At 36.7% G+C, this 27,657-nt stretch overlaps 1 protein-coding gene and 1 long non-coding RNA gene across 3 annotated transcripts in view; one reads left to right on the plus strand and one right to left on the minus strand.

The window, feature by feature from the left end:
- LOC141437778 (uncharacterized) overlaps positions 1-27,657 on the minus strand; it is a 166,531-nt gene that overhangs the window by 57,511 nt on the left and 81,363 nt on the right. The gene's annotated exons all lie outside the window — the stretch shown is intronic.
- Positions 7,016-7,571, plus strand: LOC141437782 (uncharacterized). The gene is made up of 2 exons (XR_012452421.1): positions 7,016-7,406; positions 7,441-7,571. It is a non-coding gene; the product is annotated as an uncharacterized lncRNA (long non-coding RNA).

A 27,657-nucleotide genomic window follows, 5' to 3' on the forward strand; every position in this document is an offset into this window, starting at 1 on the left:
GACGTAGAGATCAAATATATGCCAAAGAATAAATTAATAGAAGGAAAACTGTTTAAAAGAAAACTGGCAGGAAGACATCCGTCACTCAATATGGCTATCAGCGACACTCGGGCTCATTCCGAGAATGACTATGATGCCACGTGCCTATAAAGACTTCGGCGGTGAAGTATTGTGATAAATGAGTTTGAAAATGACGTTAATGAAATGAACTATGAATGAAAATTTAAATGAAACATGATTTCCTAACATTAAACGTAGCTCGAAAAGCAATGGTAGTAGCGTAAACAGCTCTAACGATGATTGTAATATCATAAACCGGATGGTGTATCAATCAATCCGAGTGATACCTGCGGTAATAATTAAAATTTAAAAAACCCCCGACTTAAAAAAACGCCAGCAAAAATAAAAATAAAAACGCCCGAAAAAAAAACGCTGCTTGAAAAGACAATTAAAAAGTAAAAAATAATTATGCGCTACCTAGCTGTTGCCCGCGACTTCATCTGCGCAAAATTCGTTTATCTCTATCCCGAGGGGACTATGCTGATTTCCCGCAAAATTAGCCTAAGTTAATTTAGTATAAAGTATCTAGTAATATTTTTTTATCTAAGCGTTGTCGGTGTCGGGGGACCGCTAAGGTTAACATGAAACTAAATATGTTGTATTTTTTAAAGTATTATTAATTTAAAATTTAAGTTTTTATTTCATGTTTTTAAACTTTGATATATATTTTTTTAAAGTGTACTAGTGTGTTGGATATCCTGGCTGCAGCATCAGCTCATCTTGTTGCCACCATTGGATTGTATGTAGAATCAAATACTGATCAAAAGGAATTAAACACGACCTATCTGCTATTATTTTTTCAAGAGTATACTGGTGTGCTGAATATCCTGGCTGCAGCATCAGCTCGTCGTGTTGCCACCACTGCATTGTATGTAGAATCAATTACTGACCAAAACGAATCCAAACACGACATATGTGTTATTATTTTTTATAGAGTGTACTATTGTGCTGGATATCCTGGCTGCAGCGGCAGCTCATCCTGTTGCCACTATTGCATTGTTTGTAGAATCAAATACTGATCAAAACGAACCCAAACACGATATATCTGCTATAGTTTTATTAAGAGTGTACCTACTAGTGTTGTGGATATCTTGGCTGCAGCATCAGGCCGAGAATTCCATAATCTTGCATAGCTATATAGCATACATGGGTGTTTAAATTTTTAGGTCCCAAATATGTTTGAAAGTAAAGTAAATATCCATTATGCGTCTAAGATTCCTACCGCAGCGAACAAAAGAGCTGATGATCTTGAAACAGCTGAACCGATTTTGATAAATCATGTCTAAGATCCATCGCTAGAAAACCAGCTTTCAAATAAAAAAAACCGCATTCAAATCGGTCCACCCGTTTAAGAGCTACGGTGCCACAGACAGACACACAGACACACATAGCGGTCAAACTTATAACACCCCTCTTTTTCGTCGGGGGTTAAAAAGAGCAGTAAAAATAGACAGCCATAAAACTACCCGTGTGAGTCAATCTTTATTTAAAGAACTGTAAGAAATCAGTAACAGGAATCAAAACAAACAATGTAAGGACCACCGCAGAGAGCAGTCGAATTCAACGCGGTGTCCTTAGTTCTCTAAATAATAAAATGTAGACTTTTATTAAAAACCATTTTCATCACACTTGCTCGTAAACAGTGTCAAAACATGAAGGCTACCTTGGTTGCAACCCCCCAAATAAAACCCTCGACCTTAATATGCTTGTCATGAGACCCGTGGTCGGTAAATGAGTCATTGCGCGGACAAATTTTCTTGTCATGAAGCCCAAGTTCGGTAAATGAGTTTTCATCACACTTGCTCGTAAACAGTGTCGTAACATGCAGGCTACCTTGGTTGCAACCCCCCAAATAAACCCTCGACCTTAATGTGCTTCTCATGAAACCCGTGGTCGGTAAATGAGTCATTGCCCGTACTCATTTTGTTGTCATGAAGCCCAAGGTCGGTAAATGAGTGTGATACTGCATGGCGTGCGAACATCGACTCATTAAAGCCCTCAGTCTTGGACTTCGGGCTTCTAATAGACTCTCGTTCGTAATTCCTTATTTACCGCCCTTAAGACACAATGTACTATTAATTTCTTGGTCGTTTGCAATCCAGTTGAATAAAAAAAATCTATAAGACTATATTCCATAGAATATAAAGAATGAAAGAAAACATTTATTCGTGTTGTATTTTGTTCACTTTCTTTTGTACAATAAAGAGTTTACATACTACATACATACATGGTAAGAATGTATTGTATTGTGTTGTAAAAAACAGAACAGTTTTTGTTTTTACTAATAGAAAACTTAAAGAATATTTTTTGTCCATTTGCTTTTATTGAATTCAATTGGTACTATTTCTTTAGTTAAAGCTTTCGGTTTGTGTATTAGGTAAATTAGAAAAATAAACGACACTTTCGTACAGATCTCACTAATTACTTATAAGGTGAATTGGGTCTGTGACCTGTGACGCATCAAGATTGGAAATAAAAGGCCAAAAAAACATTATTATATGAAATTTTAAATATCAAATTTTTAGTCTCAGTTCGTAAACGTCTCAAAACCTCAATGTTTGATAATAATAACACTATTGTGTAACCAATACTATGCACATCTACTAGAGTTGTTGGTTGCAGCATAGCTTACAAAGTAGACCCAGGAGGTCTAAAGTCTGAAAATAACAGAACACAGGATAATAAGATGTACAAAGGCGAATAAGAAAAAAGAAAAAAAAGAAAGGTGGATAAGATTAAAAAAATAAAAAATTGTTATGCATGTCACGCGAACACGCGTGGTCCCACAACAGCAATCGGCCTGCCTACCTATACCTAGTAGGTACAAGACTATCTCGTACAAATTATTTGCAAATAGATTATAGAGAAACTTAACCGGTTTACAGCTAGATGCATAATTTAAAACATTACAGTAACAAGCTAATATACAGCTTATTTTTAAATTTCCTGTTCAATAATTCAAATATCTTTTATGATATCAATGTTGATTCGAATCCGGTCCATGATAGATGTAAAAGCATTGAACAGTTTCGTGATGACTATTTGATTTGTACTCTGTTAAAGCGGAGATAGCATCAAGATTCACATTGCGTGGGACTTGTCATTGTCTTGGCGAATTTTCGTGGTCGGTTCGTCTGTCAGTCCATCCGTGTTTTCAAGATGCTATCTCCAATGAGATGTTAATGTATTACTTGGCACGGTCAACAGTCGCTCGGGCTAGTCGAGATGTCTGTATTATTAGCCGTGCGTAAGGGACAATCGCCATTGTTCTTTGTATTTTTCACGGTCTCCTAGTTTTTGTGAAAAGCAACGTCATCGTCAGTGCGAGTATTAAATTTACATTGACCTTCTCGACCTGTTCCGCAGTGAATTTGTATTGTGGTGAACTAACTCTCGTTGTAATAAGGATACCTATACTTAAATATATCCGTAATAACGTTAAATTATCAAGAAGCTCCTTAAGTAAATACAATATGTTTATATTACCGGAAGATAATGAACTTGATAAATAACAACATACTTGTTTACTAAACCCGAGTAAATAAACTCTATCTATCTGGAAGTGGTCCCTTCGAGTCCGACGGCAAAATACTGTACAAGGCCACGGTATTTACGAGAAGTAGACACGTGGTACATATCTACTTCACGGCCGATCGTCTACATCTAGGGAGCAGCGGTGCGAAAAGCGATTATTACCAGCGTGCTTGTACTCGAGGAAAATGTATTCAAAGACCGTGACCTAGGGTTCTCTTTGCGATGCGGCGGCCGCCCGAAACTACCAGACGGCTTGTCGCCAGCAGTGGGCGAGCGAGATAGGCCGATGCGTGAAGAGCACGAGGAAGAGAGATGGGTAAACGCGCTATGGCGCGAAAATAAAAACTGAGGCGACGGTGACGTAATGCACGAGAACATAAAACGCAATTTTATGATGATCTGCAAAAAAGTTGTTTACAAAATAGGAAGAGCGTAGGCCCGTACACCACTAGATTTAATAAAAAAAAAAGGTGATCGATCGTCAACAGTAAAGGCTAATGTTGTTTGTGAGAAACGTAAATAAAGTTGACTACCTACACGCGATTTTTATTAGGTATCTCTTATCGTAATGTTGGTACCTAAGGTGCTTTACATACAAATAATAACTGATATGAGACGGTTAATGCATGTCGTAAGTAAAGTGAGTTTTACGATTAAGTTATTTTATATATTCTTACAAGGTCAATATAATGATTGTCAACAATGAAACTAACAAACGATAAAACTTTGGTGATAAATACTCAAATTTAATCCGAACACGATATTTCTATATGTGCCCAAGGCTGGATACCTACTGTTTCAGCAAATTTCGTTTTACCGAGTAACTACGTATTCACACATTTTAACCCCCGACGCAAAAAGAAAGGGTGTCACAAGTTTGACGCTAATATCTGCTCTAAAATGGGAAGACCGATTTTGATGAGCTTTTTTTTTAATCGAAGCTAGTTTAATCGAGGTGGCTTTTCAACTTTTCTAACTTGGTTAGGTTATGTATGAAATTAGCTGGTTTAACAATTATTTTTAAAAGCGCACTAGTGAGAATGCCATTTGAAAATTTGATTGCAGGTTTGTAGCAATATCTACTCAGATTTTAGAATTGTATGTCTATAGATGCGAGTTAAAAATCGCACTCCTAGTAGAATTTAAGTAAATACAATATGGTTATAGTTCTGGTACTCATCACCCGCTTACGAGGGACGCTCGCTTTGTTTGTTCGGCTCGTGAGTTGTTTCACGGTTTCAACCTAACACTTCCTTGCTTCACTCGTCGTTATAACGATCTGGTCAGGTTTTGAATCGAAAAACCATAGTCAAAACCATGTTTTCTTTTGGGACATGAAAGTTTGATTACTGAAAATAACGCCAAACGGTCATTTTTTAACAATGTAGTTGTTCTGCTAACTGTGACAGTTTTAGCGCAATGAAAGTCGACGAATACATTGGTCACCGCGCAGGTCTCACACGCAGAAGATACACTTACAAACTACTAACTACTGCACTTACAAACGAAGGCAATAATTAGGAAGTGTTTATTAACTTAAGTTGTTGCAGTGTATTACTAAAATATACACTGTTACAAGCCAACCTCCAATGGCAGTATCCAGCTAGTGGTAAGTTAAATTCGACTAAAAAACCTTTATACAAGTTTTTCAAGAACTTTTATTCGAGGTTGACAGATATTTCAGTTATAACACGCAATACTTAAACACTTCAGATTAAGATTCATAACTTAATATTCGTGGCACCGTACCTTGTTTTAGTAGCAAAGATTTATGAAACGTCGGGAAAAGTCGTCCGACCGGTTGCATCGCATACCGATGACGTCAGTGACATTTCTTACCCAAAGCCTCAGTTACTTCACGACTGTAGAATACAATTATATTTTTAAAACATTTATAAACGATTATTACGTAGACCAGTGATGTCTATCAAATATATATATAGATATCACGGGACAATTCACACCAATTGACCTAGCCCCAAAGTAAGCTTAGCAAAGCTTTTGTTATGGGTACTAAGCAACTGATAAATATAATTATATTGATAGATACATACTTAAATACATATTAAACACCCAAGACCCGAGAACAAACATTCGTATTTTTCATATTCTGTTGAAGTGGAAAAATATCGGTACATGCCTTAACATAACGCATATATTATCCGCTTTGATGCAAATTGCATCATTATGTTGATGTTGATGAAGACTTTAATATGTTACTGTAAAGGAAAACGAATTGTATATGTTTAATGCAGATGCAAACGACAAAGCGAAGGTCCGATCAGTTTATTCTATAATATTACATCTTCGAGGTCGCGTGCGCATAGAGCTCGTTCATAGCTCTGACGTCACAAACGGTGCAGACATTATGGCGAGCTAGCAATTTCTACTCATGCATAGAAACGACATGAGCTCTAAAAATTCTAAAAGGAGAAAGCGGTAAACGAATTGATTGTGTAAGTCTATAAATTGAAGATCGTCAATACTTGAGACAGGATGAAATGTTTTTGTAGCCTCTCGCCGAAGAAAATATTGTGTGGTTGTGTAAAATGACATCATCGCTGGAGGCGGGCGGTTAACCATTTTGTGAGTCAATTCAATAGAATGATGCAATTTCGATCACCTGACTTTGGGAGGCCTTATGTGGTGCAAATTTGTTATTATGACCAACCTGTTCCAAAATGTGTTTTGGACTGGATCCGACATAAATACGCAGAATTTTTACTGAACAACTATTGTTAACTAGCCGTTGCCCGCAACTTTAACTAAATACATCCCGCGGGAACATTACGCTTTCCCGGGATAAGAGCTCATGTTAATCACGGAAGGTTGTAGCTTTAGTGAAAGTATGGAATTGGTTTCAGTAGTAGTATGTAGGGGCATGCAAACATACAAACAAATAAACAAGCATTGAAGTACAGGTTGAGATAAGGATAAGATCAACAGTAAGTATAATAAAAAAGACTCAAAATTGTTACCAGCAAATAACCAGTTAATCATTCATTACAAATCACGTGCCTCATTTAACAAGGCCACAACATATAAGGGTCAATCAACTTTTTCTTGTTTTTTGGCAAAGAACAAATCAAAATAAAAATGTAGATTTATTTACATAAATATATGCTTTTATTGTAGAACACATATTAAATTTTTAAAATTCGAGAGTTGCCGCGGACTTGTATGATTATTATATGTTTTATATAGCCATAAACATAATTCGAGCTCAAAAGTGGTCCCCTGAGTAACCATGATATAATTAGATAACACGGCATGCTGATTAAGATCTAATCAGTGCAATACATAAATAAACACATTTATATCGGTTTTACATGTAAAATATTGTGAAACACATTTTATATAGAATGTTATAACTACTAATTATGTCTCTTGAGTCACTGGTGACAAAAAGTGTACAAATATTTTGCCTTTTATTAGTTTTATCTAATTCAACTAAAACGTACATCATAAGTTTTATTTGCCTCTTTCATTTAACAACAAATCGTGTAAAAAAAAAGCGAGTACCGTGAAACTCTTGTGTGAAAAATTAAAAAAACTAAGGCCTTTTTTTGGGGACAAGTTGGTTATCCAAGAGACAAAATGGTGACTCGAGAGACTTTTAAAGTTGACTAGGCTTACTTTTTGGTCACCCATGAGACGAAATGATAACTCAAGAGACTTTTAAAGTGGAATGGACTTGAGCTTGCAAATGTGTTTTTTTATACTTTAGCTTTTATCATTGCATAGCATTATAGCAATTTTACTTAATGAAACTTTAGCATTAGAACTGAGCTCTTCATTAATTAATACCACTGGTCAATACCTCGGCGTCGTCAATATTGAGTACAGGTGTGTCTCCAATATATAAGATATTTTTAAGTTGCTGGACTGGATCGGACATGGCATAAATATCAATGGCACATACATTTCTCACCTCCGTTTTGCCGACGACATAGTTATAATGGCAGAGTCGCTGCAGGGATTGTGACATGCTGAAAGCCTCAATGATGCTTCCCGAAGAGTGGGTCTCGGAATGAATTTAGACAAGACCAAGGTTATGTTCAACAGTCATGTCATTCCGAGACCAGTTACCGTCGGTGGCGCCACGCTCGAAGTTGTGTCTGAGTATCTTTATCTTGGTCAGACTATAAAACTCCGTAGAAACAACTTTGAGAAAGAGGCTAATAGGCGAATACAGTAGGGCTTTCGGGAAACTTTGGCATATCTTGTCGTCAGACATCCCTCAGTGCCTAAAAACGAAAGCCTTCAACCAGTGCGTCCTACCAGTTTTAACCTACGGAGCTGAAACGTGGACTTTGACTGCGGGCTAATCAACAAATTCAAGGTCGCAGCGAGCTATGGAGAGAGCAATGCTAGGGGTTTCTTCGAAGGATAAAATCCGAAATCACATAATCTGACAAAGAACGAAACTCACCGACGTTGCTCAGAGAATTAGTACGCTGAAGTGGCGTTTGGCTGGCCACGTATGTCGCAGGACCGATGAACGGTGGAGCAGACGAGACCATGGACGGGAAAACGTAGTGTAGGGCGTCCTGAGGCACGGTGGATGGATGACCTTTAGAGGATCGCTGGCGGCGGATGGATGCGAGGGGCTGGAGACAGTGTTGTGGCGCGCCGTGGAGGATGCCTATGTCCAGCAGTAGACTGCTGTAGGCTAACGATGATGATGATGATGTGTCTCCAATGTGAAGTAGCTGATAATGTCTTGGGTAGCGACATGGGCAAAAACCTTTTTCACAAAAACAACTCAAATCACGATGTTGCAACTGACTTGACACGCCCTATTGAAGAACTATAAGCCCATCTCGCTATTGAGCCATGTTTATAAGCTCCGGGGTGCCAGGGAGCTGTCCAGAGTCTTAGTAAATCGTCTCGAACGCAGGCTCGATGACTTCCAGCCACCCGCACAAGCCGGGTTCCGAAAATGATATAGTACCGTAGACCAGATACATACGCTGCGGCAAGTCATACAGAAGACCAAAGAGTATAACTTGCCGCTATGTCTAGCGTTTGTGGATTATGAGAAAGTCTTTGATTTGGTTGAAACGCGGGCGGTGCTAGAGTCTCTCCAGCGATGTCGTATTGACTATCAGTATATCGAAATGTGTAGTGTTTGTATAAAACGCCACTTTTTCGGTCCGAGTACAGGAACAGAGTTCGAAGGCAATTCCCTTGAAAAGAGGCTTCAAACAGGGAGATGTCATATCTCCGAAACTGTTTACTGCCGCTTTGGAAGACGTCTTCAAGCTTCTGCAATGGAAAGGAATAGGCATCAGCACCATCGGTTTGCCGACGATATCGTGTTCATGGCAAAGTGGATGGAAGAACTCAGCTTGATGCTCGAAGGCCTCAATCGAGTCTCCCAACGGGTGGGCCTCAAAATGAACAGGGACAAGACTACGGTCATGTCGAATGTTCATGTAGTGTCGACCCTTGTTTTGGTTGAGAATTTGGTTCTTGAAGTTGTTGACGCGTATGTATACCTAGGACTTAGGACGAACCATCCAATTAGGTGGGTCCAACTTCGACAAGGAGGTCAATCGCCGAATCCAACTCAGATGGGCAGCTCAGGGAACTCTGCAATGTCTTTTTGTCCAAAATTCCTAAGTGCCTTAAGACGAAAGTCTTTGAACAATGTGTGTTGTCAGTGATGGCATATGGATCCGAGACGAGGTGCTTCACTATATTCTTATAAATAGGCTCAGAGTTGCTCAGAGAGCAATGGAAAGAGCTATGCTTGGGGTTTCTCTACTGGATCGAATCAGAAATGAGGAGATACGTTGAAGAACAGGGGCACCGATATTTAAAATCCTGAGAAATACGAAAATGTTAAGTTTGTTAATGCTAAAATTATAGCTTTTAGTGAATTCAGTTACGGATTGCTTTAACAAACAGATCAATGTCTCATGACTCACCAAAAAAGTCTCTTGGGTCACCGAAAAGGTCAGCTAGGGGACGATGACTCAAGAGACAAATTCATGTAAAAACCATTAAAAAGCATAATATAAACGAAAACACAAAATAAAACAAGTTGCTTTAGAATATTAGACCGTCATGCCATGTATTAAGCTCTATTTTGAACCACAATCATAAAAAACTTATGAAATATCGCGGTAAGTCAGGAGAATTGGAATAAAGACACCGTACCTGTGTAAGAGCCCCAGACAAAATGAACAATGCTAAAAAATGCCGCATCAATGGCGGACCGAGTCATGTGACATTCAGATAGGTTGTCTATTGGTCTAGCCAAGGTCATGCGACGTCATTACATTTACACCTACTTTTAGAATGGTAAGTTAGGGGACTTAGTATTTTTTATTTTCACAGGGACACTTTTTTAAACTGTACTGTAAAATTAAATATTCAAGTTCTGTAGATTGGCACAACGTTTTAAGATACTAAATGCAGTATTTTATTTAAATAACCCATAACATTAAATACCAGTGAACGATTTTTTTACACCAAGACGAAATTAAACATTGAATGTATGCACAGGGACACGAAATTTTTGTATGGAAGTGAAAATGTGTCCCCTAGAAAACCAATAATTTATCTATAAATTATAAAATGTACTATTCTATATTTTGTTCAGTTGTTGGATGATAATCTAATTAAATTATTAACATAATAGAATCAATGTATGTCTTATATTTTTTGAAATAAAATAGATTTACCAGTAGTGACACACAAAAACAAGAAATTGTTGATTGACCCATAAATATTACATGACACATAATAAATTTATTGAGTTACTGCAGTTTAATCATTTGTCATTTACATTATCGCTTAAGCTAGCATTGTTAATAATAATAAATTGCATTGGATAAATGCAATAAATTCAAGCAATTTAAGCCTACACTCCAAATCCAATCTTCTTGATTCAACAAACTTTATAAGGCACTTGTCTCACCGCCAGCGAGGAAACGATTGGCTATCGACTATTTTCTCGCTCAAGAAACGAACAAAAGATATAAGATCCTGTGTGAGTAAAAGAGACACATATATTAATAGTTGATCGCTGGCTGTTCACACTGTCGGCGAGAACTCGGTCTTACATCTTTTGTCGCAGCGACAAGCTATAAAACTCGCTGAGCTATAGATACTCGCTCAGCGATGTCAGCTTGGCGACCGCCCCGCACGAGCGAGTCGAGTGGAGCGAGTAATCGCCCGTCGCACGCAAACACTCGCTTACAGCCGAGCGACAAAACTACACTCGCTTCTCGCTGCTCGCCCACTCGTTTCTAGTTACTCGCTCTACTCGCTTCTCGCTCATCGTCGGCGGTGGGACAAGTGCCTAAGGGCCGTCTGGGTACCTATTGATATTGATCGAGTGGAATTATAGTTACTGGGTAAAGCGCATAGGCGTGAAGCCATAGGATCAAAGCGTAAGTAGGTTGAGAGCCCTTTAAATGCTTAATCCGTTCAAGACTACACGGTGCGACAAGCTTTAAAACACATCATTAACACAGTTTATCCTGTGGCAATGAAGACAAAATCGATTGTTCCTTCTAAACACTACTTTAACATGCGCTTGCTTACTATATACAATATATCTTAGTCTAAACTAACGTCACGCACCTACGCACAATGTTTTTAGTTTTTAGAGCACTTACATAAACCGACTTATATCAAATAAAAACAACATTTAAGTTTATTGGGCCGCTAATTTATCAAGCAATAAACACGTTGGTTCATTTTGCGAAAAATTTGGGTCGAATGAGACACAGTTTCAACATTTCCAACGATCAACAAGAGTAGATAAATCTCTAGTCGATGGCATGTGTGTGTTACATAATGTGGTAAACACTTTAGCGCTCGGGTTGGCGGAAACGGCGAATCTATCTGTTTAACTAACCGATGTCATACGCGAGAATTCGCTCGCAGGATGCTGTTGAAGACTACAATAATTTTCGAAATATCCCTGAATCCCGAAGGTTATCAGTACAGCCAGAGGTAAAAAAAAATATGTTATGTACTATTTAGCGTTAGCAGTGACGCTGCCGGAAGATATTGTGACATAATATAATACACCGCGATACTAAAATAGGGCACTCAGTTATCCTTATCGTATGTTACGCAACCGCTGCACATGTTAAAGGTTGTAAACAAATTCGGTAGCAACTATAGGGCGCGTAAACACGGACAATTTAGGACGCTGTGTGAACAAATACGTCCGTCAACATTGTAAGAATGATCGATGTAAACAGCTTGCAAAATACATACAATTTATTAAGAAATAAGTTGCAATGAGATTTACCAAGAGTGTAAGTAAATTTGAGCAAACAAATTATGGCCAAGAACTGATTACTTAACTTTATTTGGACAATTAGGAATGATAAAAAACAGCAAACAGTTCAGTGCCGGGTTATCGTAACCTTTTTGATATCTTTACGGAGGTTCAAACGGGCAAGCACGTAAAAGGGTATTGGTGGTCACAGTACTATTTTTATTGAAAATAACATTAAGCTCGAAATTTATTCACGTGCATTGAGAATTGTTTGTTTGTTTGTTTATACTCTTTATTGTACAAAAAGGAAAAACAAAAAGGTTACATAAATTAAAGTAAAGTATTAAGTACAAAGGCGGAATTGTCTCGTAGCTCGTAACCTAACCTAACCAAACAAGCAAAGATAAAAAAGGTGATTTGGGTAATGGATTAGCGCAAGTGTTCTAAGATAGCGATTTGTGGTAAGCCATTGACGTCAACAGACAAAACTTCAGGGCACATTTCATGCCCCCCATTAGTTTAACTTGGTAATTTTAAGCTGGTAAATTGCGTCGCGATATTGACGCTAATCTGTAAAAAAAAAACTATTAAAAGAAAACGTTTAGTTAGTGAGACCTCTATTTAACTGTTTTACTGCAACAGGAAATCTTGAAAGATCATGAGCGTGAAACAAAACGATCAAAATAATGCTTTCTTCGTATTTCTTTGAAACAATATTTTGACTAGAATGTTAAAATATCGCACTACCGCACATGCGATACGTTTGGAAAAAGAAACGGCCAAGAGCGTGTCGGAAACGCCCAAAATAGGGTTCCGTAGCCATTCCGAAAAAAATAAGCAATATTTTTCTAAGGATTTCGTATTTTATACGGAATCTTCCAAGTTAAGATATATTTTATCCTTAGGCTGCTATTTACTCTTAAACTACTAATAATTCTCAAGCCAACTTAACCGTTATAGTTTTCCATTAGTTTTTTTTTTATTCTTCTGGATGGCAAACGAGCAAGTGGGTCTCCTGATGGTAAGAGATCACCACCGCCCAGCCTGCAACACCAGGGGATTGCAGATGTGTTGCCAACCTAGAGGCCTAAGATGAGATACCTTAAGAAAGTTCGATATATTTACTACCCATTCTGAATTTTTTCAAATTTTTCCAACACGGTTTAGATTTAAGAGGGGGGGGGGGGACGCTCGATTTTAATGAAAATGTTGAATATTTCGCAAACAAATCACTGAATCGAAAAATCGTCTTAGCAAACCCGTGATGGTTTTAAAATACCTATCCAACAATACCCCACACTTTAGGGTTGGATGAGATAAAAAATATTTTTATTTTTTATGTACTATTTTGTCGGCATAGTTTACATATATATTCGTGCAAAATTACAGCTTTCTAGCACTGATAGTCCCTGAGCAAACCCACGGACGGACGGACAGACAGACAGACAGACATGGCAAAACTATAAGGGTTCCGTTTTTGCCATTTTGGCTCCGGAACCCTAAAAAGCTCAATTCGTCATGACTTTAATCCATATCATAAGCAAACGGCAAAAAAAAACTTTGAAACAACAAAAACATCAGCTGCCAACGTCTTAGATGTATGTACACAACACTGTAAACGATATAGACCATGCTGATATCAAATATTTAGAATAGACCACATCAAGTCTAGTAGTTGATAATGACGCGACACACCAAAACACCATTAAGCGTTATCTGTAGTGAGCGTGCCAATGTAAACACAAACGAAGCGATTAGCGATTTCATAAAAATGGCTGCTGTCGTTTTATCGAATGTTACGCGACCCCTTTATCGCGTGCGTGTCGTTATCAGGGGACATCAGGAGAGAGAAGCTGAAACGTGACCCAAGACAAACATTGTTAAATGGATTAAAGCAATCCCTGAATAGTTATTTATGTCGCAAGGGAGCAAAATGGTGTATTTACGGCGAGGGCGTACATTGAATCCCTCATTTCGCTTAGGATTCTACAATAGAATACTGAGCGTAGCGAGGGATTCTAAAGTAGAATCCTAAGCGAACTGAGGGATTCAAGTGTTAACGCCCAAGATGAAAATAATTTTGCTCCCGAGTGGCTCATACAACTTTTCACACCGAGCATTAAGATACTTGAAAAAGAAAAAAAATAATTGTTATAAAAGAACAACCAGCATAGAAAATGGCGTGACTTTACAATTATCAACTTCAAAAATTGGCATTTGCAATATAACACTTAGTAAGCCTTTCGTCAGGGAGGAAATGTTACTTTTCTGAAGGAAAAAGTGAAAAGGAAATTATGTAAGAGATGTTTATCTTTAAAAATCCAATATGTTCAGTTTATTCAAACAAATCAGTTGTGTTGATAAAGCAAGAACGCTATGGGTACGCTATTTTAGGTCATTCATGCTAATGTATTTATTTCGGTCATCTTTATTGCATTGTAGCTTTTTTACGATGGTTTAGATTTAGAAATTTTCCATGCTATTTATGCATAAATCAATGGTACAATCTGATCATTTCATCGCTTTTTTTTGCTCTTTTTCGCATATTTTTTGACCTATTTTACTTTGGGATAATTTATTTCTCATAATTAATTTGTATTAGCATAATAGTACAGTCGCATAGTAATACTTTGGCCAATACTTTGTTTGGCATGTTACGGTTTAAGAATATTTTTAGTTGAACTAATATATATTTGACAAAATTATTCTACTGATATTATAAATGTGAAAGTGAGTGAGTGAGGGAGTTTGTAAGTGAGTGACTGTTTGTTACTTCATCACGCTGAAACTTCTGGACAAATTTGCATGAAAATTTTCAAAAAGTTAGTTTATAACCTGGATTAAAACATAGGATACTAGGATACAGGATATTCCCACGGGATAGGGATAAAATCTCTAAATAACAATCGCTGGGCTTAGTCATGAAATTTGGTATGTAGGTAGCTGGACATCTGGAATAACACATAGGCCACTTTTTTATCCCGATATTCCCACGGGATAGGGATAAAATTTCGAAATAACAACCGTTGGGTTTAGAGTCATGAAATTTGGCATGGGTGTTTTAATTTAACGTCAATGAAAACCACGATGTAATTTTAGGGAATTCCCACGAGAATTTAATAAAATCCCGGTATTTTAATTCAACTGCTGTATCTAATGATTTACGCATGCGAAGCCGCGGGTAAACGCTAGTTTGTCATATTTTTCAGAAACCATAATTACAGTTCGAACATTTTATTAAACATAAATTAGGTTAGGTTAGGTCGGTATGTTGTCCAGGCGCTAAGCGCCTGAATGACGCAGGATAAAGCGGACCTGCGTCGACCTCGCTTTAGTTCCTAAACATATTATGACTTTTCCTATAGCAGTTTTATTGCTATATGACATTTTGTACATTACAATTTTAGGAGTAAGCACATTTATGCTTTTTGAAACGATGCGAATTAATTATTATGTATTTTTGTATTTATGCTGTTTAATGTTAGTCTATGTGACTATTATGGTTTCAATGTTTATGCTTTTAAATGTTATGCGTAATAATTTATGCCTAAAGATGATTAGGTTGACCGGATGGCCAAGTGGTTAGAGAACCTGACTACTGAAGCTTGAGGTCCGAGGTTCGATCTCTGGCCTGGGCAGATATTTGTATGAATAATAAGAATGTTTGTTCTCGGGTCTTGGATGTTTAATATGTATTTAAGTATGTATCTATCTATATAATATACTCAGCGGCACGAAATTTGACCCACACTTAATACAAAATTGCCTATTACTGCATACATTTGAGGGCCAGATTTTTTGCCGCTTAGTAAATAAGTATGTTAATCCGTTGTCTAGTACCCATAGTACAAGCTTTGCTTATAGTTTGGGACTAGGTCAATTGGTGTCAAGTGTCCCATGATATTTATTTATTATTTATTTTTCGATTAAAAAAATTATGCGTAACCATATTATGCAATACTGATTTTATGCATTCTAACAGTGAAACAACTTATACGTCACTTCCCACTGCTGGGCACAGGGCTCCTGGCAGGGCTGGAGTTCCCAGGCGGGCCCAATGCGGATCGGGAATACACATAATTGAATTGCTTCTTAGATGTATGTAGGTTTCCTTCCGATATTTTCCTCAACTGAGAGGGTCATAAATTTTTTAAATGTAATTTTGCAAACACACTGCACATCGAGCCACAGAAACATTTGTCAATTTCAATTGAAAATTCCAGAAAAAAAAAAACATTTTACCACGTCTATTTTCTGTCAGGTGTTCACTGTATTCAAACTAGCAATGTTGCAAAATTGGCATGAAAACCTATCGATAAGTCTAACTCCAGAATTCTTGGCACGATTATCAAAACAATAAAACAGATTCATTATTAATGATGGACTGACAATCATGATCATCGCGTTGATAGCCGATAGCTAGTAATGAAGTAACTGGACAAGTGATAACATCACAATCGACTATTGTCGCGGGTCGTTAACTTTATCGGACGGTTGCACTTAAAATTGGTGCGCTGTGGTCTATGCAAATACATGGTTTGCAATAATAGGGTACTACTACTAGACTACTCCAACTAAAGTTACCCTCAATTAATAAATAAATATAACATGCCATAGACACGCAAATCCACGTAGTTTTACTGTACGTACATTTGCGTTCTTTTACAGCTTATTTCAGCTCATTTTAGCTTTTTTTCTCCACGTTTAAACTACTTAAATTTAACTAGCATCTTATTTGCTAGGTAAAAATGAGTCATAAATGACAGTCTACGTGGATAAAAATTTAATTACGTGCCAAAATATTAAACCGCGTCTCAGGTGACCGTTGGCAGGATGCCCGTTCACGGCGTAAACAATCTATTTCAGATCTGAAAGTCAATTCGAACCCCGTATTCATATCCTACCAGACCACTCTGCTGAAGCGTGCATTTTAAAATGGACATACGGGAAAGAGATCGTAGGTTATTCAAGTTATCTCCCTAACAGAAAGTGTAATGCGATGAACATAATTGATTTGTATTGAAAAATCAATGATCTCATCTTCAAAAAAATCAGGAAGTTGAACTTATGAAATGTTTGCAAATCGTCAATTTAAATCATAATGCCTACAGCCGACTATGACGCAAGCATCGTGTTAATTTGACTAACGTTGCTTTAAATATTTACTTTGGGCACTGCAGGTTTTTAGCGAAAACTTAGTAGCTCATCAAGCAGCGAGCATTAAACAAATATTTGGCTTGGCATATGAGTAATTCGTTGGACATTAAGTAACCACGTCGGGGTGGATGACCGATTCTGTTTGTCCACGCACCGAGGACAGGTTCACGTATTTCAAGGCACGTCAGCTCGAAGTGCGGGCATTTGACGTGCGAAATACAATCGCCGTTGGTGTCAGCTTGTTGAAACTTCTTTCACAAATCTAGCACAATGTCCGAGTCATTAGTATAGTTTTCTTTTTAAAGTTTGAAGATATTGATTGATCGCTTTACGTACCTTCGCTTTGAAAAGGACGTGACCCGTTTAGAAGACATTGCCTTACCTGAAACAGAAACAGAGTATACTGGTTAAACTACTTATCATCATGCGAAATTGTTGTCACTATAAAAAAAAACAATCAAGCATTGTGAGACAATAGGTAATGATACGATAGCTCAACAACAAACAGTAGACATAGCCAGAAAAATTTCCAACGATAAACGTTTATATATCCGAGGAAACAAGGTCACTGTTAACATATGTATCAGTTAATAACATATTGTAAGCATGCTACTGTAGATATCTACTGGGGAACATGTGTAACTTAGTTAAATAATTAAAGCAGAACCGATTGTAGCATCAAAGAAGACCATGACCGATCGAAATTAATAAATTCTAATGCCATTATATAGCCTTTTGTTAAATTTTATGGCTGCATGACATTGAACCACAGCTGGGTGTTTGCTTATTAAAGACATGTGCAAATGGTAGATTTCACACCGCATGAATAATGAGGTATTCAAGTTTGCCAGAAGCGCTGCATGCCATGGTAAACAGAGAACAGTAAATAAGGTTTATTTGAAGTCACTAGATGACACTAAATACTTTTTATACTTCTGTAAACAAAATATTAATTGGTAAACAAAGAAGTTATTTCTGAATTACTTAATCAATTTATATTTATTATTGACAAAGATGCAAATCGAGGTTGACTGAGATATCAAAATAATTTCCATTTAATTTTCGAGGTAACACGTCGATACACGTGAATGTAAAATTTGAATAACTGTGTACCTACCTATTATTTGAAGAAGGCACAAAGTCGATGGAACTTCACTATACATGTACCATAGCAACGCTAGTGTCATGCGAATTGCTAGTTAAACGGAGTATCAAAGAGAACAAGCAGACACTTGCAACTCGCAAGTCGCGCATATTGCACGGATCACGTTGAGCTCCATAATTTTGCTAGCTATTATCATTGTCTAATAATTTGCTGCTAAGAGTTTAAAATTATATTAAACAAAAAAGGTAGGCAATTGAATAACGGTACACATGATTTATCATCAATCAACATCAGCAGGCTAAATGGATGCTGTTATGCAATAGTGTGTTAAACCTCATTAATTCTGCAATACAATGTCAACTGTAAAAAATATTTTCTAAGGGTTGACATTGTTTACAAGATTTTTACTGAAGAGCGTCAGTCATAATGTCGGTTAGGGTAATTAATGGCATACAGGGCACGATACGATACCTAAAAGTAGTGCTAAAATATTCCCATGAGGCTTCAAATGTTGAATTCATACTCTTAACTTATTCATTCAATAGTCACATCTTACTTAACTCAAGTCATTAAAGCGGAGGATAATTCACGTGGTACCTACCTGGCTAGTAATTGCTCTTACATACTCGATGTGCGAGATTACTTGAATGTTATATAAAATACAAGTTACATGTTACCATTATCCTTATTAAGTTTGCGTTTGTATTTTTCAAATCGAATTCAATTGAGTATATTCGGAGCGTGCGGTTTAAGACAGTATTTAGAGCGTAACTCGAGATTTTTTGGGCTACGTTTTTTGTACTGTATTCCGGGTCATTTCTTGATCGTCTGTTCTTTTCAATTCAGTTGCCAACTGAAATTTCTAGATCACTGTAACAGGTGACAAGCCACTATTAAAAGATACAACACTTGCGGCTAAAGCATCTCACTAATGTTGCAAGGTTATACTCAAATATATTACTGCTAGCTATTATGTATCACCTCACTAGTGATCTCGTGGGAAATTTTTCGAGATAAAAACCATCCTAAGTCGTTTTCAGTGTCTCAAACCATCTTCACATCAAATTTCATCATTCTAGTGGTTTAAGCGTGAAGAGGTAACAGATCGACAAAGTAACTATCGCATTTATAATATTAGTAATGAAAGTGATATTTTCATTATTCTAAGAATGAAACCGTATCAAATAACAAGGATTTGCTTTACAAGTCTTATTTCTAGCGCAATACTTCGCCACGTCACTGTTAAATGAACTTATACTAGATACAACCAACGACGGGGTGTTTAGCGTAGGCCTAACTGTGGCACCCCGAGGCATTCATTGTATGGTACTATTTGTACCGTTAGTCCGGCTGCGAATCGCAAAGGTCTTACGGCCTTATAAAAGTCGTGCTAGCCTGACGTTTCCAGCTCAAGTAACAGACGCACTTCATCGGATATAAAGCCTACTAACAGATAACGGTGCTAGACATAATTTCTAATGCGATAGAATAGCCTGTTAGACCTACTATGTTATTTGAATGAATTGTGGCTAATGACATGGATTTACAAATTACGGCTAATAACAGTTGGTTGAATGTTTTTATCATAGTAGCGGTCTTGATTAAAAAGTGACCCGCTATTAATCCATTTCTAAAGGTGCGACCAAACCGCTGCTTAAAAAACGGTGACAGCACGGAATCGCAGTGACGCACCGTATGCGCACCGCTTTTATCGCATGCTCTCCACACCGCTACTTAAAATACGGAATCGCAGTGACGTGTCGTAAACTTCAGGTCTTTACCGAACAAAAGTCGTGACGTTTACGGCACGTCACTGCGATTCCGTGCCGTCACCTTTTTTTAAGCAGCGGTGTGGAAAGCATGCAAAAAGCGTTGTTAATAACTGAAAATAACTTAAAAAGTTATTCAGGAGAACAACCCACTACTTTACTCAGGATTTCCAAATATGAATTTGAGAATTCCATATCAATATCATTTTCTATAAATGGTGCAAGATAAATTATTAAAATAGCACTAACGAGTCAGAAATCGTAGGTAATATAAATAAAACTGTAGTTTAACATTTCATAATTCATTTCAATTCATTTACAGGTCAATGTTAACACGAGCGTTAATTATAACGGTTGAATAATGACCGCACCACTAAGACTGTCAATCTTAATACAAGGCTATGGAAGTGTTTGTAATTACCCATTCCTATTAGTATTTTTCCGTAACCAATTATTGCGTTGACTTCATATCATTTGTTCCCACGACGACAATTTTCTTAATAAATTCTCATGTTATTTGGGCTCAAACGGTACATGGTTCTTAAAAATAAACAAATTACAATTTACATAAATCAATAAAGCTGCCACCACTTACTGATTCATTTAAGTAAAAATAAATGAACGGGAAACAAAACTGAAAACAGGTTTGTTGGCTACACAAACACAAATACGGTTAGCAGTTAATTGAACAAAATTAAATTAACTATGAAACTGAAACTGCAAAATTATAAAATGAATGCTATTAATAATACAAATGGGACAGAATGCCACTTTTGAACTTAACTAAGGATATATGAAATACTTGACAAAAATTTGTATTATGGGCTTTACAGGCTCTGTAAATATAAGAGTTAGATTTATATTTTTTCCTTTTGAGGGGAACATGAAATAATTTATTGAAAGTTCGTGTGTTCGAACGGGATTCATGATTCATTTCGGGGTTCATGTTAGCTTATTTTAACATTTAATATTTTTTTAATAATATTTTAACATTTCCAACTAATTTCTCAGTTTATCAACTGTCTACAGCTAACTTTAATAACTCATCCGGTCCCACACACATTTAAAAGAAATTATAGTACAATCTTTGTTATGTTCGCAAGTATTTGTACCCAGATACGAGTCTGTCTACATCTCGTATTCTCGCACTATCAAATAAGTAAATATCGTACAGGAGTCAGCTCATTCTATACTAATAAGCTAGCAAAACAATAATATTTTTCAAGCAAAATGTTTATTCTGACATTATGTACACGCACGTCTATTTATTCTTCCTTTTAGCGCAGCATTAAAACAAGTCTTATTACAACTTTGCCCATTAAAAGAGCTTAGGTGGTGAAACACTACGTAGTAGGACAGAAACACCGAATTCAACTTGATAATGTGACTTTACTATAGTAAATAAAAGAATAAGGATTTATTAAAAAAATATAAGCGTTTACTACTTGTGTCGACATTATTATAATTCAGCAAACGAGTGGCCACGTCATGAATACTTGGCAAATGGAGCATAAGTCTTTGGCACAGCCAACCAAGTCGCGCCCCCGATTTAATGCTTGATGGGTTTAAAATGGTACTCTTAAAACGCTAACATAAAAGTATATGTTGGTAATTAAATTTAAGAGAAGAGTATGGAAAACTTGTCTTTGAGTAGGTAAATACGATTCTACTCTACAGTACAAATATTCTTATAAGTCGAATAATTTCATTTCCTATCCACTCCAGTCCATCGATAAGAATTAAAATAAATAAATAAGGCGTATCTTTTTAACCATCAGAAATTCAGACGACGTTTTTGCAACATTGAGTGCGTCAACGACTTAATATTTCAGGCCTGTTTAATTACTGAATCTGATTGTCTTGAAATTGGAAACGGAATAAAATATTTTTAATTAAAATGATAGTAGGTTTTGTGATGGTAATAGTGTAGAGTGAAAAGGATAAACTCACTGCGAGATAACATTTAGGCCCTCTCGTTTACATTCTTGAGCATACATGTGTATCACTGTTTTTCAATATAAATAAACCGAGACGTACAGAAATTCATTGTGCCAAGGTTAACTAGATAGACAAGTTAAGTTAAGAATAATAAATATAAAACGTTTCTGCCGTCATTACTTACTTAAGTTTTCTAAGGGAATTCTGTACCTACATGTTGCTATGATAAATGATTTTAATGCTGCAAATTAAAGTGCATTATTGCTAATAAGTTAAACCATATTCATTATTTTTGAATTAAGCCAAGTAAATCAACTTAAGTTTTCTCACATTTATGGATTATTTATGGATTATTATGTATGTTCGTCTGTAAGCTATTTACCTATTGCATGGGCCAAGTTGCCCGAAATAAATGGATTTATTATTATGTTCTTTATTTTTCTTTCATTCTTAGGTTTAGGTTTTTATAATAGCTCTAAAAAGTAAAATACAGAAAAGTACATACAAAATAAAAATATTATAAAAACCTAACCTAGTTTGCCGCCGGTAACGGGGTAGGGCCCAAGCTACCGGTGGTCAGGGCCGCAGAGTGAGGAACCTCCGGACGATGCGTGCCGTGTCCAGAAGTACCGCCTTCTGTATCTGGCCCTTGATCCAGCCATCTAGCGAGAGTCTCTTGAGATGTTGGTCGACACTCTTCGCTATTAGACCGTTATTATTATTATTATTATTATTATCTAGTAAAATCTGTTATAGACGTATTACAATAAAAATGTAGAAAAACAGTAAAACTACGTAGCTGTACGTACACACACGTTCATAACGCATCTGTACATTTCATTAAAACGTACCATGATTTTAAAAAACTGAAATTCATTTGAAGCAGATGGCCTTCAAATGATTCAGATGAAATCTAAATTTACAGATAAATATATCCACAAGACGTATTCGATTGATATATCGCGAATGTTTGCTTTATGTTTATGTTGATATTTTTGCACCGTGCGACCTTTCGGCAAATCTGATACATCAAGGCTGGAAAGAGTAAGCCGGAAACCATCAAATATGGGTCAAGTTTATTCATTACGTACGCAAGTATAAATAATTAAATATTTCATAGAACTCGTGTCGTGGTAATAAAAGGGGCTTCCCCTTGAGCATCTAAGTCCTTCTTATGACATACCTGACATTGTTTTAACCATAATCGTTTTGGCATTGAGAGCTACGAGGTGTTTAAGATGATTTATGACGAATTTGAGTAGTTGTATTTAAAAAAATACTATTAAATTATGAATATGACACTACCTTTAAGTCTATGCTTAGGGAGCACTACCTGTCATCTTGCGTATGAATGTTATAGTTAGCTTATTTATGTGTTGTTATGGTATCTATCTACCTATCTATCTGTTTAGATTTGTTGTGTATGTGTATTGTATGTGTAAGTTTTATGTATTCTTGATACAGCTCTAATCTACTGTAAATTGCACCACCTGCTAAAATGTATTCCTTATTTCTGTCCATTGTAAAGGTTGCCTGGAAGAGATCGCTCTGAAGCGATAAGGCCGCCTATTGCTTACCTTAGAAAATCTCTATGTATATACTTGTGTTCTCTGTACTGTTTACTGTATTGGTGTGCAATAAAGAGTTATTGTATTGTATTGTATTGTATGACAAGATTCGTTAGTCTCGACATATTTTAACACAAATAACACGTCAGATGCTATCGCCTTTAATGTGTTGCTTTATTAATAAATATTTTCGTTGCCGAAATTCCAACGTCATCGGATTAAGAGTAAAAATAAGAAAAGTTAAAAACGAAAACGACGTGTAAAAAAACGTCTGCGCAGGTAGACAGGAAGGAACATACCGAACTGCTTTTGATCTAATAATGAAATTTTGAACATGAAACTACCGTGAGACTCACTCATATTTTATATAATGACCCGGATAACTCACGTCTTAAATCGAGTTTAGCTCGACATGTTTCGGGCTAATCCGTAGCCCTTCGTCTTCGGAGCAACGCGACACAGTTATCCGGGTCATTATATAAAATATAATAATGAAATGTTCATTTTAAGCTTATTTATACCCTAATAAATGCCACATAGTTGAAGTTAGACACCATTGATTCATGAGTAGGCACTAAATTAACAAATAGCTGAACTATGCTCCAGCTTAATGGGACAAGTAAATCCTCTTATAATCCCTCGTTTTTTATGATTATGATGTTGCGATGCTTCTGGTTTGGCAACGAAACTTGCAAAACATCTTATCACGTCATTTACCTTTAAGCCCTGTAATTAAACTTAATCCTCATACTACATGGAAACAAAATGAAAGCTTAACCGACTTCAAAATTGGTTCTATGTTCCAATGTTTGTATTTTGTTTTCCAGTGACGTGATTTGATGTCATTATACGATGGCGTCATGACATGGGCCGAATTACTACGCGCAGCAAAACAACGCTGAATTTAGTGATTACCTTATTATATTCGAGCTTAACGTTGACGTCACTGTTGAATATAAATCGCCTCGGGTACTTGCGTTATACTGAAGTACCTACGTGACTGCATCATAATTCGAAACGTCTAGAATATCACAAGATTTCATAGCGCGAGTTTTGTCTTTAAAGCTGGTAGAGAAAGTGTATATTTGTTTGAAGAGCGTGACGGTCATTGTCGATGACGTAAACCCGAGTCCTTGCACGGTTGGGTGCCCGGACCGGACTCATCCCGGAGCTGTGGTTACAACCACTCGGGATAAGTTTCACTGTAACAAGAGGTGCCGCGGTGCGTTGTTGCTAAGGGCAAGGACAAAAACTGACGTGACAAGAGATCGGTGCCCGGCAGCGTAATTTGCCCGCAACAAAATAAGAATTAATGCCAGGAGTTTGACTAATAAATAAACCTTACAGCAACCCAGAGTATTTTGAACGTAATACTGGTCCGCGACGAAAGATTTAATAGATTAAATTATTTTGGAAACTAAATTGAGAATACCGTCGCAATATTCGCAATTCCCTTCACCACGATATTTGTAGTTCGCTGACGGCATCATATAGTTATGTCCAGGATAAATATATTTTACATTTTACGAGAACTTGTTTGACTACTAGTTGACAGATGCTGTGACAAGTGCTTTATAATTGTACTAATAAATCTTTGGAAGCAGGAATCCAAAAATTCCCAGGAGTTGCCGTGAAACAGAACAACAGTATCATCTGCATTACAAATTAAGTCAGCTCCATATACAGGTACTTTTAGAATATCATTGATGTAAATTAAGAATAAAGTGGGGCCTAATATACTGCCCTGAGGCACTCCGTATTGCACTGGCAGATGTTCGCTTACAAAAGATCCTACCCTAACACAATGGCGACGGTAGGTAGGACGATAGGTACAGAACTATTTGCTGTTTTCTTTTTTAAACAATTGCGTTACTAAGTAAGTATTATATAGGGCGCTGCTTCACTTTATATTAGCGCATGCACCACAACTTGCCCCTTCAGTAAACAAAAGCTGTTTTATCTCCATCCCTAGCTGCCAAGGCACGTACATATCAAGCTTTTTCATTTGATATCTCACACGATATAGCTTGCAATTTTTTTTTATAATTATTTAGTTTTACTCCCAAAAGTAGCCTTCATGTTTAAAATTAGTTTATTTACGTTATGCTTATACTTATATGCGATATGCTTATAAATTTGTATCAAATTTCAAGTAATCGGTCCAGTAGTTTCGGAGCAAATCGGCTGTGAAAGACGGACAAACACAGGAGTGATGCTATACGGGTTCCGTATTTTCTCTTTGATGTACCAAAACCTAAAAAAACCAAGATCGCGAACATTATCTATCTTGCCTCTCTAAAGCTAGCGAATCATGTATTGTGACCTAGATGAGGCTGTCAACTGAAGAAGGTTTACGATTGCCAGGCGGCACTGCACAATAGGTTACCCACTTAAGTTATATGTTAGCCTCAAATCTGCTTCGCCTCGCCTCGCAACGTGTCGCCTAACCGCGAACCAGTGATTGGCAGTAACATAATGATGAATTGCGAATGTTGGATCTATGAGGTCGGTTTATTGAGATCGAAGCTTTCGCCGGGCATCGAACCCGGCTTCGGTTGGCCGTTGCTACGCAGAGTAACGGGGTCCAACGTGGAGCCTCTTTACGAGGGTACGACTGCGCAAATTATAAAAGGTGATGGGAGGTCGAGAACTCGTCAGTTTGAAAGAAATTTGGCGGAAGAAAAGCATAAAGTGACTCGTCGAGTCTCTCACGATTCCAATACCAAATAATGTTATCGTACACACTCAAAATTTAACATGGCAACGCGAAAATACGTATTTTTAAAAATTTCTTCCTAAATGTGTAAGCATCGTTAAAATCAGCAATAATGTAGACATTTTTAACATTTGTATGAAGATTAACATTAATCTATAACCTCAAAAGCAATCTCGACGTGGGTGTAACAACTATCTCCAGGCATTACGAGATAGCTATAACGGTTAACAATCATAACATTTAAGTAACAAAAAAGTTACAAATACTTGCGGGCATATTTGTTGGTTCCATTGTTTAAATTAGCAATTGTTCTCTTTAATTTGCTTTGCTGACACGGCGAGTGTAACGGCATTCAGCTCTACTTTGAAATTTGACGGGCAGCTGTGCAATTTTGTGTTACTTTTAATCGTTTTAGCACATGCTGATAAATTTCGACAAAAATCGAGACTTCATTTTCATTAAGTTTAAGAGCGTTTATACCTGCTGAGTTGGCAACATTGCAATTTTGTTAGTTTTTCTCGATTATTTCATAAAATTTGAATGAAAATTATAAATGTTGTCTGATAGAACACTTCTTAATATATAAGTTAATGTGTCAACTCCAATAATTATTCGTGATAGACTTTTATATTCTTTAAAAACGAATTAATGTTTATAACCGGTTTTTAAAGAAAATAAAAGTCTGTACCGAATAATTATTGAAGTAGACACATTAACTTTTATATTAAGAGGTGTTCTATCAGACAACATTTTTAATTTTCATTCAATTTTTATGAAATAATCGAGAAAAACTATCAAAAACACAACGTTACCAGCTCAGCAGGTATAAACGCTCTTAAGATAGCGAGTCTCAAGCCACAAAGTGTATCTTTATTATTGTTGCCTAACATTGGCAATGAACAGTTCTGCTTCCTCCAGAGCAAATAATTGCACGCGGAAGACTTCGAGATCTCGTATTAAGGACAATCGGCAAGACTGCATACGGAAGCTATACTGATTGCAACTGGCATTTAGTGTTTCAATCCTTGATCTTGTTCGTTTACACGATTCTACATATACGTTAGCAATAAAATAACAGTTTGGTCGCTGGTATACGTAATTTTTCTGGATGTCATAGGTACTTATTATAGTATATTACGTATACATCGTCATTATATTTATTCCAGCTAATTAAGGAGCTTACATCACTGGTGATGTCGTTTAGCAGTTGTTCCTGTTATGGGTTAAGAGTGTGTGTCATTGCTAGTTGGTAACGGGTGTTTGATGTTGTCCTTAGGTATGGCTTGAATAATGCTATTTGTTAAATCGAATCATAAGTAGAATGACTAGTGTTTAAATCATGCTACCATGACATGATGTCAACAACATTTTAGTAATGTCTTTTCATAAGTGTGTATTTTCCTTTAACAATTATTTTCGCCTTTGAATTGCCGTAAAGTATAAATAAAATTAACTAAGTAAAAAAATTACAATCAACCATGAAAATATTTTTCTACCAGTTTAGTGTAAATAATCTAAGATAAAAATAGTTAAATGTCGACTGCTCGTCACCTTTTACGAAAAAT

The sequence above is a fragment of the Choristoneura fumiferana genome, chromosome 18 (assembly GCF_025370935.1).
Source record: "Choristoneura fumiferana chromosome 18, NRCan_CFum_1, whole genome shotgun sequence".
Classification (NCBI taxonomy): domain Eukaryota; kingdom Metazoa; phylum Arthropoda; class Insecta; order Lepidoptera; family Tortricidae; genus Choristoneura; species Choristoneura fumiferana.